General features: G+C 42.8%; 1 protein-coding gene and 1 long non-coding RNA gene across 3 annotated transcripts in view; one reads left to right on the forward strand and one right to left on the reverse strand.

Annotated features, from left to right (window-relative positions):
* Positions 1-8,569, reverse strand: part of LOC144692634 (WD repeat-containing protein 47-like) — a 59,697-nt gene extending 51,128 nt beyond the window's left edge. The window contains exon 1 of one of the 2 annotated variants that reach the window (XM_078561700.1): positions 8,553-8,569. The gene's annotated coding sequence lies outside the window, so the exon portion shown is untranslated. Of the gene's footprint in view, positions 1-8,234; positions 8,367-8,552 lie in introns of those variants that run through there. The other variant, XM_078561698.1, reaches the window with a different exon arrangement.
* LOC144692635 (uncharacterized) overlaps positions 8,398-13,323 on the forward strand; it is a 69,528-nt gene continuing 64,602 nt past the window's right edge. The window contains exon 1 of the long non-coding RNA XR_013579359.1: positions 8,398-8,539. This is a non-coding gene — a long non-coding RNA (uncharacterized LOC144692635). The remainder of the gene's footprint in view (positions 8,540-13,323) is intronic.

Raw genomic sequence — 13,323 nt, forward strand, 5'->3', positions numbered from 1 at the left:
GCCTGGCTGAACTTGTTCTCTCATTGAACAATTTCTCCTTGAACTCATCTCATTTCCTCCAAATAATAGGTCTTTTACCTCTTCTCACCGTCCAAGGCCCCAAACACTCCTTCCAGGTGAAGCAGTACATTTACTTCTTTTAATCTAATCTACTGTATTCACTGCCCACAATGTGGCCTCCTCTACACTGGGGAGGCCAAACACAGATTGGGTGGCCACTTTGCAAACACCTCCATTCGGTCTGCAAGCATGCCCCGAGTTTCAGGCGGCCTGTCATTTTAATTCTTCAACTTGCTCTTACACTGACATTTCAGTCCTCAGCCTACTGCACTGATCCAGTGAAGCTCAAAGTACACTCGAGGAACAGCATCTCATCCTTCAGTTAAGCACTTTACAGCCTTCCGGACTCAACATTGTTGAGTTCAACAATTTCAGACCATAAACTCACTCCCCATTTTGTTTCCTTTTCTTTGCACGTTTCGGTTTTTCTCTATTTTTCCTTGCAGTCAGCAGCACATTTTCTGTTTCTTTTCTTGCCCCATCACCATTCCCTGGAAGACTAACTCTTCTGCCATTCAATGTCTTCTGTCTTTCACCCTATCCCAGGCTTCCTTTTGTCCTTGCCCCATCCACCCCTTGCTCAAAACCTATTTAATTTTTAATCTTTCCCAGTCTGATAAAAGATCACAGGCCTGAAAGGTTAACTTGGTTTCTCTCCACAGATGCTGCCATAACCTGAGTATTTCCACCATTTTCTGTTTTTATAACTTGGTATAGACTAGGTTATGGGCACCAGAGTTTTGTATGTGGTGAAATTTACACAGATGGAATTCTGGCAAGGACAGCATTGAAACAGTCAAGCCTGCAAGTGACAAAGGCATGAACATGGGTTTCAGCAATAGATGAGCTATGGTAGGGACAAAGCCAGATGACGTTATGGAGGTGGAAGTAGGCAGTCTTGTGATTGAGAGGGGACTGGGTCAGGAATTTAGCACATGATTGAATAGAATGCTGAGACTGTACATTGTCTGGTTCAGCCTGGGACGGTGGCTTGGTTCCTTGTGTTCTTGGAGGCAGGATGGAATTGGTGAAAGGGTACAGAGTCACTGTACATGTAGAATCTAGCTGTATTTCTGTGCATGTCAGCACCTAGATGAGGAAGGGAGAGGGCCAAGGATGGAGCACTGTGGGACTCCAGAGGAAAAGGTATGGCGTCAGAGGAAATGCAATTGCTAGAAATTCTCTATCCACAAACAGATAGGAAAAAATGAAACCAAAAAAGGGGCCATTCCCTCTAACAGGCACTGGAGGTAGTATGGTCAGCTGCCAGGGAACTTGGAAGAGATAATAATTTGTCAGCTGATTCAGTTGGTGGCACTGTCGCCTAGCATTAAACCAAGACCCTCTGCCCTCTCAGGTGGATGTAAAATATTCCATGGCATTATAACAAAGCAGAGGATTTATTCCTTGAGTCCGGGCCAAAATTTATCCCTTAGTCAACATTAGAAAGAAAAACAGATTATCTGGCCATATTGTATTGCTGTTTTGAGAGTTTGTTGTGTGCAAAGTGGCTGTCGCATTGACTACATTATAACAATGTAGCACTTCAAAATGATTTCATTGGCTGTAAAGTGCTTTGAAGCATCTGGTGATGGTGACAGGCACTATATAAATGCAAGTCTGTCTTTCTTTTTCTTTTAGCACATTTACAAGGACAATGGCTATAACTCGTAATCTCTAATGCATAGCTGATCCTGGAGAACAGAGGAAGGAACTTTGAATTTAAATTTCATGTACGGATCGTGATTAAGAGACAGTCGGGAGCTTGAACCTGTCTGACTCAAAGGCAATTTTAAAAACATAATTTCAGCAGCAGTCTTTGAATTATTGCTGAAAAAGGCTTTGAATTGTTTCACTAATATCAATTGGAGATTTGACAAGACAGGACAAAACCAAAGGACATTTCTTTGTTACACTTAAATCACAATAGGTTTTTTATTCTACAGTGCAGTCTAATTAGGTTTCCATGGAGCTAAGATATCACACTATATTTTTATGAAATAAATATTACATATGATATATTTTATATATAAAAATCATGGCTAATTCCTAAAATTTTAAAATTGGACAACAGCCTTTTAAAATTACTGAAGTTATGTCTGGCTGTGACCCTGAATAGCAAACTCAGCCATTGCATTAAAGCAGTGGGTGAGTTGAATGTTTCTGTATTCTCTCTAAAAAAAAATTAAGTTGGTTTTTATGTGTGTGTGTGGCTTGTGACTAATTTTGTCTATGTGTGAGTGGCCCTTGATGAGAAAAAGATTCCCTGCCCCTGCCCTATTGTATTGTAGAGACTTGCGCCTCATTATTTCTGAAGAGACGCTAACAATCCCTCTGGATTGCAGAGGCCAAATTCAAAGGGAATTATACAAAGGCCATCTCCATTTCATAAGCCAAGCCTGGCCAACCAGAGACAAGTCATCTGCTAGGACGAGGGACCCTGCAATCTGCCTTTCAAATTCTTAATGATTGGAACATCAACAATCTCAGGAACACAGACAAAGGAATATACATCCTTTGTCAAAGCCAAAGTGGAGAGGCAGGAGTCATGTGACATGATCCCCTAGCAGAGAGAACCAGTTATACTGTCTTGCTGTACTACAAATCAGTCTGCCATCTTCCACCTATCACGCAGCAGCACAGAAGAGGGGCTATGTCCAGGTTTGAATGCCTAGCCCCATCTCCACTGTTTCTACTGGAACCTCTGAACTCCTATACCAAAGCCTACAAGACTAATTCATCTCTCCAACCCTATCTCATCGTGGAAGTCATCTCTACTGGAAAAGTGAATTATCCAGCATGAGTTTTCAATTTGCTGACCTCTGTGGAAGAATACACCATTGGACTTTGATTCTGGACTCTGGACTCACGTAAACCAATAATTCTTTATTCTGTAGTCTTTGCCCTGTAAATCTTTCCCTCTATCCCTTGTTTATTGCATTAATGTACAGGGGGCAATGTAGTGACATTCCCCCCCACCCCCCATGTTGCGTGGACGATAAACTAACACTCTGAGTTCACCCTATCTCGAGTTTGCTGTGGGGTTATTACTAGATATTGCATCACACCAAAACTTGAGGGGTTGGGAAATACACCACTACTTATAAAGGGGGAAATCAAAATCAGAACACCTTTCTGTTTAGAGACAGGTGGTGAGAGGAGAAATCAGGGCTGTTTAAATTAGCCCCACTCCTGTCCTTAACAAGATGCTGAGGAAATGTTAGCATAAACTGACACAAACAAAATACGCTGGTGTAAAATTGTGCTACAGGAAATTCTCATCCATAATTTTACTTCTAGGAGGTAGAGAGAAAATAGGGAGAACTATCAGGCTTTGAAGAAGCTGACCACAGCTGACGTCTCTTGCAGCGACTTCTCCTCAAACAATCTGCATGGCTATCATAGGCGTGTTTCAAAAATACCTTACTGACTGGCCCCCTCAGCTAGATCATCTTGGGACACTCAAGTCTACCTCCATACCACACCTTAACCCATAACAATTATGTTGTGTGAACCCTTATCTGATGTGCGCTTTTATAGCCATAACTTTCTCCAACTTATCAGCAAGTTAATTCATCCTGTTCATCCCCTACCATTTGCCCTGCACCCTAGTCTGACTGGTTGCTCCCCTGCTTTCTCTACCCACCCCCAGCACTAAACTTCAGTGCAACATGTCCTCAAATATTTTTGTTGTGTGCGGTTCCTTAACTTTTCTTCTGCACGTGCACAGTAACTTAAAACAGGCCAACTTGTGCTCGTCCTCTGCAGGAAATTCTGGGTTGCTGCTAAGCCGCACAGTTTAGAGAGAACTTTGCTTCAGTGCCTCATTTGACCTGGAGTGGAAATCCATATACTATTCATCACCAGTACTGTCTATTTCTACCTCAATCCTCATTGAAAGCCTCCTCACACCTATCACCTCCTCAAGCCTGTTCTACCATTCAATTACAGTAGATTATGGCTGATCTATACCTCAATTGCATTCACCTGTCATTACTCCATGCTCCTTGATAAGTTTTCCTAACAAAAATTTATCAATCTCAGTCTTGAAAATTTCAATTAATCCCACATCCAATCTTTTGGGGAAGCAAATTCTAGACTTCCATTACTGTGAGAGAGAAAAAGTGCTTACTGGTTTCACACCTAAATGGACTCTCTCTAATTTTAAGATTTTTCCCCCTTGTTCTGGATGCCCCACCAGAGGAAACAGCTTTTTTATCTATCATATCAAATCACCTTACTCTTTTAAAAGCCTCAATTAGGTCTCTCATCATTCTAAACTCAAGAGAATATGAGCCAAGTAATACAACTTGTCCTCAATTTGACCTTTTACAACTCTACAGTGCTCCCACATCAGTCAGTAGTAGCACTCTAACCTGAGTCAGGGGACTGTGCATTCAAGTCCCATTCATCAAGCTTGAGCACAAAGTGACAGGCTGACAGTGCAGTACTGGGTCAAAATCCTGGAACTCCTTCCCTAATAGCACTGTGGATGTACCTACACCACGTGCGCTGCAGCATTTCAAGAAAGCAGCTCATCACCACCTTCTCAAGGGCAACTAGGGATGGGAAATAAATGCTGGCCTAGCCAGTGACATCCACATCCCATGCGTGAATAAAATAAAGTACTGAGGGAATGCTACAATACCAGAAGTGCTGTCTTTGGGATGAGTCGTGAAACCTGTCTGCCCTCTCAGGTGGGCTAGAAGATCCCTCGGCATGATTCAAAGCAGAGCTGGGGGGTCCTCTCAGTGACTGGGCCAATATCTATCCTTCAACCAATATCATTAAAAAGTAGATTATCTAGCCTTCATCACAATGCTGTTTGTGTTGAGATTCCCATATTACAACAGTGAATACGTGTCAAAAAAAGTATTTATTGGCTGTATTCTGGGATCTCCTGAGGTCGTCAAAGGAGCACTAAGTGCAAGTCTTTATTTTTAAGGCCAATATAGTCTTTCAGGTGCAATACCCAAAACCGAACATAATACTCTAGATAGGATATGACCAAGCCTCTATACAACTGAAGTATCAATTTCACCACCTTGTATTCCAGTTCCCTTGTAATAAAAGGTCAGCATCCCATTCGCATTTTTGATTACTTGTACCTGTGCACTAGTTTTTAAATGATTCGTGTACATGGATATCAAAATCCCTTTGCTCCTCCACAAATCCTAATTTCTCACCATTAAGAAATATTCCATTTGTCTTTCTTGGATCCAAAATGGATGATTACAGTTAACCCATACAACTCCTGCTGCATAGTTCTGCCCACTCACAATCTGTCTTTGTCACTGTGACTTCTTGTTCTCATCTGCATAACCAGACCAGGGGGAGAGGTGGCATAGTGGTATTGTCACTGACCAGTATTCCGGAGACCCAGGGTAATGCTCTGGGGACCCGGGTTTGAATCCCACCACGTCAGATGGTGAAATTTGAATTCAATAAAATATGGAATTAGAAGTCTGATGACGGCTGTGAAACCATTGCCGATTGTTGTAAAAACCCATCTGGTTCACTAGTGTCCTTTAGGGAAGGAAATCTACTGTCCTACATGTGCCACCAGACCCACAGCAATGACTCTTAAATGCCCTATGAACAAAGGGCAATACTGGCCTAGCCAGCGACGCCCACATCCCACAAATGAATAAAAAAAAACTAATCTCTTAACAGTGTAATCTGCAAATTTATACTATACTTTCCTTCCTATGTTGCAAAGCTGAGGGCCAGTTCAGATCCTTGGGAATCATCACTTTTCACATTCTGGCAGAGAACAACTCATTTATCCCCACTTTGTCTCCTACCTCTCAATCTATTACCAACTCATCACAAAGTCACCTCCAATTCCATATGTTCATTTTTGCTAATCTGTTTTGTGGAACCCTTTTTCCCCAAATTCATTCTCAGGATACAAGAACATAAGAAACAGAAGCTGGAGTAGGCCATATCACTCCTCAATAAGATCATGGCTGATCTGCAACCTCACCTTCACTTTCTGGTCCTATCACCCAAAAATCTATCAGTCTCAGGTCTTGAATATACTCACTGACTGCATGTCCATAGCCTCCTAAGGTACAGAATTCCAAAGATCCACAACCCTCCAGGGTGACAAAAGTTCTCATCTCAGGAATGACCCCTTATTCTGAGATTACGACCCCTCGTTCAGCCAGGGGAAACAGCCTTTCACCATCTACCCTGTCAAAACTTAAGAATTTTATACATTTCAAGAAATTGCCTTTCATTCTTCTAAATTCCAGAAAATATAGGCCCATTCTACTCATAAGGCAGCTCTCTAGTGAATCAAACTAGTGAACATTTGTTGTACCCCCTCTAAAGCAAGCATATCCTTCCTTGGGGAAGGAGGCCAAAGCTGCACACAGAACTCAGGTGTGCTCTCATAAAAGCCCTATGTAATTGCATGTATAATATAAATATAGATATAGGCATGACTAGCAAGACCAGCATTTATTGCCCATCCATAGTTGCCAATGAGAAGGTGGTGCCTTCTGGAACGATTGCAGTCCATGTGGAGAAAGTACTCCCACTGTGTCGTTAGGTAGGGGATTTCAGCAACAATTATCAAACATCTTTTAGGACTCCACATAAGCACCATCCATAGATGATGAGAGGTCATCAACCTGAAATGTTAGCTCTGTTTCTCTCTCCCCAGATGCTGCCAGACCAGCTGAGTTTTTCCAGCATGTTGTTTTTTTATTTCAGATTTCCAGCATCCGCAGTATTCCGCTTTTTCATAGAGTCTCCCCTATCTGTCATGTCAGTGACTTCAAAAAAAATCCATTAGATTAGTTAAATATGACTTTCACAAATCTGTACTGATTCTCTCTGATCAGCTCAGGTTTTCATGTGCTCAAATGACATATTCCTCATGATATTTTCCTATAATCAAAAAACTAATGGTTCTGTAGTTTTTTTGGTTTCTCTCTCCTTTAAGTAGTGGAAATAATGGACGAACAGATTTTGACCTGCTTTGCCTCCACCTCCCCTTTAAAACAACTCACCCCTACCATCTCACTAAACTGCTTTCCCCTCTCCCCACCTTCAAAAGCCTCCTCAAAGCCTAAGTCTTCCAACATGCCTCTGGTAACCTCCCTAATTTTTTCTTCTAAAGCTCTGATGAAACATGAAACGTCAACTGGTCGTCTTCTTTCATCCTCCTGGCCTGCTACTGGTTTCCAGTATTGCCTGCTTTTCCACATCAGTTGTTGGATCAGAGACCCAGCCTGTTGTTCTTGTTAATGGAATCAGGACAAAGACCTGTAATCACTTGAGTCACTATTTGCAGGTTTCAGGGAGCCCCTTCGCCTCAGTCTCTCCTCACCCACCTCGGGTGTATTTGATAGGGGTTTAGAAAGCCGGCAGGGGGTTTTCGGTCTGGTTTTTTTGGGGGGGTCTCACCTTGACACCAGAGGCAAGAAATGCGACACAATCGACCCGGAGCTGCACCCCGTCCATCGCATCGCACAAAGAGGCGGCCTCGGTGCTCAGTCGCCGGGTAAACAACCGCAGGAAGGGGGGGGGGGTTTTAAACATAAAAACACAAATATACACATCACAGGGACAACTTCACCCCAGTCACATATTGACCGTCCAGGGACCAGCGCGGTGTCCGGGCGGCCGCCCTCACAAACTCGCCCAGATCCCCAATCATTAACAACTTAAAAATTCCAGATAACGCTTCATACCGTGGACTGGCAAGTTGCAATTACAGCGAGTACCACCCTGTGTTTTTTTTTTGTTTTTGCTCACCGCTCCCGGTTTTTTACCCACGCTCGTTGCTGACCGTTATTTTCCCTCTCCATACCCGACTGACAGCTGCGGCCCGAATCTCACTATATGGCAGGAAATGCTCCCCACACCGCACTGCGCCTGCGCGCCACCGCATCTAGCCGCAGGGCCCAGGATTTGGCAGCTGGACGCCGGCGGGGAAAAGCTGGGGTCCCTCCCCCACCCTACCCTTCCTTGCCACCCCCACCCTACCCTTCCTTGCCACCCCCACCTCCCTTCCAGCCCGTCCTCCCCCCACACCCCCTTCCTCCGGTCTAATAGGCTGGGCCGTGACAAGCTTAAGGAGAAAAATAAAACGACCGGATCCACAAGTTGGATTTATCATTAAGTTTGCTTTGTTAGAAAGTTCCAGACGGTCCACTGCTTACCGAGGTGAATGGCGCAGACCCCTCCTCCCGGGACTCAGGCTCGTGGCGCGGCGGTTGGCCGTTGTCTTGGTGCCGGCGCCGCCCGCGCGCCGGCCCAGGTCATCGCGCAGCCTCGGTCAGCGGGAGCCGTTGCTGGGCCCGTGCAGCCGCCTCTGTGTGTGTGTGTGTCTCCCAGGGAGGAAGCGGCTGTTGGTTTTATGTTTGTGCCTCCAATGGACCTTCCAATTCTAAACGCGTCTTCGTTTTGAACGTATAAACTACAACTCCCGCAAACATCCGTTCCTGTGCTGGAAGCTCGACTTTAGGTATGTGACTCACCGAGTGTTACTGTCTGCCCTGCCTATAAATATGAGCATTTCTTTCCTCTGTTCGCGGCTGCACTTTAATACGGTCAACGTGGAATTGGTGTGGACTCCTTCACAGTCTGGTTCAAATAACGGTGTTTACCTCAGCTACCCATGACAACACATGTCGACTGTCTTTTTGCTGGGGAAAACGTTGTAGTGCCGGGCTACTGGAGCGGTCCGGTCCTGACAACAGGGTGTAGCTACCGAGAGAATTCTCACCTCCTTGATTCCCTCGTCCAAAAATGTTCCCTGTATATCTCTCAACACTTCCTGCACACTTGTTACTTGCGAAATGCGCGATTAAATATGGTGACTCGGATAACGTTTCACTCATGGTGCATTTTTATTTTTAGGCATTTACACCATTTTAATGATTGTCAACATGTGTGTTCCTAAATGTCTATCTTTTAAGGTTGGCACTTTATTGCACACAGCTATTAATTAATTCCTATCCCTCCCTACCTCCCTGAAAAAAATGTGTATTTCGTCCAACCACAGCACAATCGCAGCAGACTATTCGCCATCACATTCTGAAGCCAATAGATGAAATTATGGCACGCATTCACAGGCTTGATGGAAACAGTGTCAAAGCATCTTTACAGTGCAGGAGGCCATTCGGACCATCGAGTCTGCACTGGATCTCTGAAAGCATTCCACCTAGTCTCACTCCCCTGCCTTATCCCGGTAACCTTGCACATTCATTCTTTTCAGGCACCAATCCACCACACTTTCAGGAAATTTGTTGCAGACTCCAACCACTCTCTAGGTGAAAACATTTTTCCTCGCATCATATTTAAACATGTAAGCATAACAATTATTGCCAATTATTTGAACCTGTGTCCTCTAGTTCTTGATGTTCTCGAGTGGGAACAGTTCCTCATGATTTACCCCTCAGGATCTTGAATACCTCCATCAAGTCTCTCCTCAGACTTCTTTCCTCCAAGGAAAACAGTCCCAACCTCTCCAATATATCCTCATAACTACAGTTTTTCAACCAGGGAATCATTCTTGTGAATCTCCTCTGTACTCTATACTTTCACATCCTTCCTCAAGTATTCAAGATCCTGAGGGGTGTGGACAGGGCAAATAGTGAGAATCTATTCCCACTCAAACTTCCTGAAAGGGTGGTATCTTCGAAAATCTTATTAATCTTTTAAAATAATAACCCATCATTAAAAGGAAGGTTTTTTTAATGTACTTAATGTTTTAAAAAAATCAGAAATCTGGTGCCTTGTTGTATTTTAAACTGCTGGACACCATTCAAATATGGATTCCCTAAATCCTGGCAGGGGATCAAACATATATTCTCTACCCAATACTTCCTGCAAAAAATGAATACTACAATGTGAAAAAATGAATATTTGGTGAAAATGTTTATTGTACAAATGAGGCAGATCTACATAATTCAACAACCAACAGTTATATTGTGACTTTAACATGGTAAAATGTCCCACAGAGATGTTATCAGAAAAAAAATTAACGTTGAGCCACATAAGGGAAGGGGGAGATAGGGAAATGATGGGGTAATGGTAATGTCGCTGGACTGGTAATCCAGAGACCCAGGCTAATGCTCTGGGCATATGGGTTCAATCTCACCATGGCAGCTGGTGGAATTCTGGAATAAAAAGCTAGTCTCAGTGAAAGTGACCATGAAACTATCTTTGATTGTCACATAAACCCACCTGGTTCACTAATGTCCTTTAGGGAAGGAAATCTGCCATCCTTCATGTGACTCCAGACCCACAGTCAATGTGGTTGACTCTTAACTGCCCACATCTCATGAAAGAATATTTTAAAAAGGTATATTAGAACAGAGGTGATTAATGTGGTAGGTGTTACAGAGATTCGTAAAAAGTTTAGGGCCTTGGCCGCTGAAGGTATGGCCACTAATGATGGACAAAAGAAATTGGGGCTGCACAAGAGGCCAGAATTGTAAGAATGCAGAGATCTCAGAGTTATGGGCTTGGAGGAGGTGACAGAGCTAGGATGCAAGGATGGAATTGGAGGCATTGCTGGACCAGTAGGTCTAAGAACTAGGATGATGAGTGAATGGGACTTGATGCGAGTTAGAATAAGGGCAGCATTCTTTCATATGGGTGTCGTTGGCTAGGCTAGTATTTATTACCCATCCCAAATTGTCCTTGAGAAAGTGGTGGTGGGCTGCCTTCTTGAACTGCTGCAGTCCATGTGGTATAGACACAGTACTGTTAGGAAGGGAGTTCTAGGATTTTCACCCGGCGAGAGTAAAGGAACGGTGATATAGTTCCAAAAGAATTAAGATTTATGAAGAGTGCATGATGGAGTGCTATCCGAGAGATATAAACTTGCTAACAATAATAGGATCGACATGTATCTAGCTATGGCATGAATAGACACTATATATTCAAAATACAGTAAAACTGAAATATGGTACATATAGCATAAGGATAAACATTACAAAGCTTTTATCAACCAAAATTCTCACCATCATGGAAGCTGTCTTCACAAGTATCTGTTTTTTGCTTCATTTAATCAGCGCATTTCTTTCTGCTGTTGCTCTGTTCTAGTGCTGTAATAATTAAAACAACTGTTTCTTATTAACTTCAGTCCTGGCTTTCACTGGTGATTTAAAAACTTTTTTCCCCAAATTTATCCTGCTTATCTGTTTCCATTTTTAAATCAGTAAGTGGGAGTTTGCTCTTAAATAGAGAAAAAGTTGGAATTAAAAAGCACAATGCTGATTCTTAAATGAAAAAAATTCTATTCAGGTATAGTTCTACTGGTGTTGGGTGCCCTTTGTGACCTGACCTAGGTGACCATTCAGTATTAGGAACATTGCTGCTTTTTGATATACATTAAATGAACTGGACTTGGGAGATATGACACAATTTTGAAATTTGAAAATGACATGAAATTTGCAAGTGTAGTGAACAGTGAGAAAGATAGTATTGTAGGCTTTGGTTGTTGCAGCCCAGGGACATTGCTGCAGGAGTTCCTCAGCCATATAAATACTGTGGCTACAAAAACAGGTCAAGGGGCTGGGAAATTTGCAATGAGTAACTCACATCCTTATCTTCCCAAAGCCTGTCCACCACCTACAAGGCACAAGTCAGGAATGTGATGGAATACTCTAATTGCTAGGATGACTGCAGCTCCAACAATACTCAAGCAGTTCAGCACCATCCAGGACAAAGCAGCCCGCTTGATTGGCATCCCACCACCCTCAGCATTCATTCCCTCTACCACTTACGCACAGTGGCAGCAGTGTGTACCATCTACAGGATGCACTGTAGCAACTTGCCAAGCCTCCTATGACAGCATCTTCCAAACCTGGGACCTCTACAATCTAGAAGGACAAGGGCAGCAGATGCAAGGAACAATGCCATCTGCAAGTTCTCCTCCAAGCCACACACCATCCCGACTTGGAACTATATTGACATTTCTTCACTGTCGCTGGATCAATCCTGGAACCCCCAAACAGCATTGTGGGTGAACCTGCACCAAATGGGCTGCAGCAATTTGAGTAGTTTCACCAACACCTTCTCAAGGCCATTGGGGATGGGCAACAAATGCTGGTGTTGCCACCAACATCCACATCCCATGAAAGAATTTTTAAAAAAGGACATCAGGTTGGTGGAAAGGTAGACACAAGCAGATGAAATTCAATGCAAAAAATTATGGGGTGTTACATTTTGGTATGGAGACTGAGGAGAGACAATATACGCTAAATGGTGCAATTTTAAAAGGGTTACAATGGAGAGACCTGGGCATACTTGTGTTCAAATCTTTGAAGTTGGCATGACAGGTTAATAAAGCATATGGGATTTTGGGCTTTATAAATAGAGGTAGAAAGTAAAAAAGCCAAGAAGTTTTACTAAACTTATATAAAACATTAGTTTGATCCCAGCTGGAGTAATGTGTCAAATTGTAGGCACCACATTTTAGAAAGGTATGAAGGCTTCAGAGAGAGTACAGAAGAGATTTGCTAGAATGACTCCATTGATGAGGATTTACAGAGAAGCTCACGTTGTTTTCCTTAGAACAGAGAAGGTTAAGAGGAAATTTGATAGCGGTTTTAAAGTCATGAAATTAGTTAGAGTAAATAAAGAGAAACTTTCCGATGGCTGAAGGATCCGTAACTATAGAACACGTATTCAAGTTGATTGGAAAAGAACCAGACATGACCATAAACTTTTTTACGCATTGAGTGGTTAGGAATTGGAAATCATTGCCTGATAGGGTAGTGAATACAGATTCAATTACAGCCCTTTGAAAGAGAAATACTTGAAGGAGAAAAATTGCATGGATGTGGAAAAAAGAGCGCAGGGACTCACTGGATTGCTCTTCAAAAGAGTGAGTGACAACGTGCCAAATGGCCTCTTCCTGTACTGTACTGTTCTAAAATTCGGAGTTCTCTCTGGTTGCACGTGTTTTTAACACAAAATAAAAGCTTGTGAGAATACAGAATGCTGTTTCATTGTGTTGTTTTGTACAGTGTTTAAATATTGACAACATGAAAATAGCTACCAAAGAATTGTCTTTTTGCATTCATACTCACTCAGGAAGTTACCTTGTTAGCACAGTGTAAGGCGGTGGTCAACAGAAGAGCAACAGCAAAACCCATTAGTGTGATGGCACTGTATCAAGTTAACTGCAGCAATTGCCAATATTTTCAAGGACTTATGGAGATAAAGCAAGTATCACATATGGGTTCAGTGCTAACCCTGAAATTAAAAAGAATTCAATACATGTCCAGAATTGGC

The sequence above is a fragment of the Cetorhinus maximus genome, chromosome 17, assembly GCF_964194155.1.
Source record: "Cetorhinus maximus chromosome 17, sCetMax3.hap1.1, whole genome shotgun sequence".
NCBI classification, from domain to species: domain Eukaryota; kingdom Metazoa; phylum Chordata; class Chondrichthyes; order Lamniformes; family Cetorhinidae; genus Cetorhinus; species Cetorhinus maximus.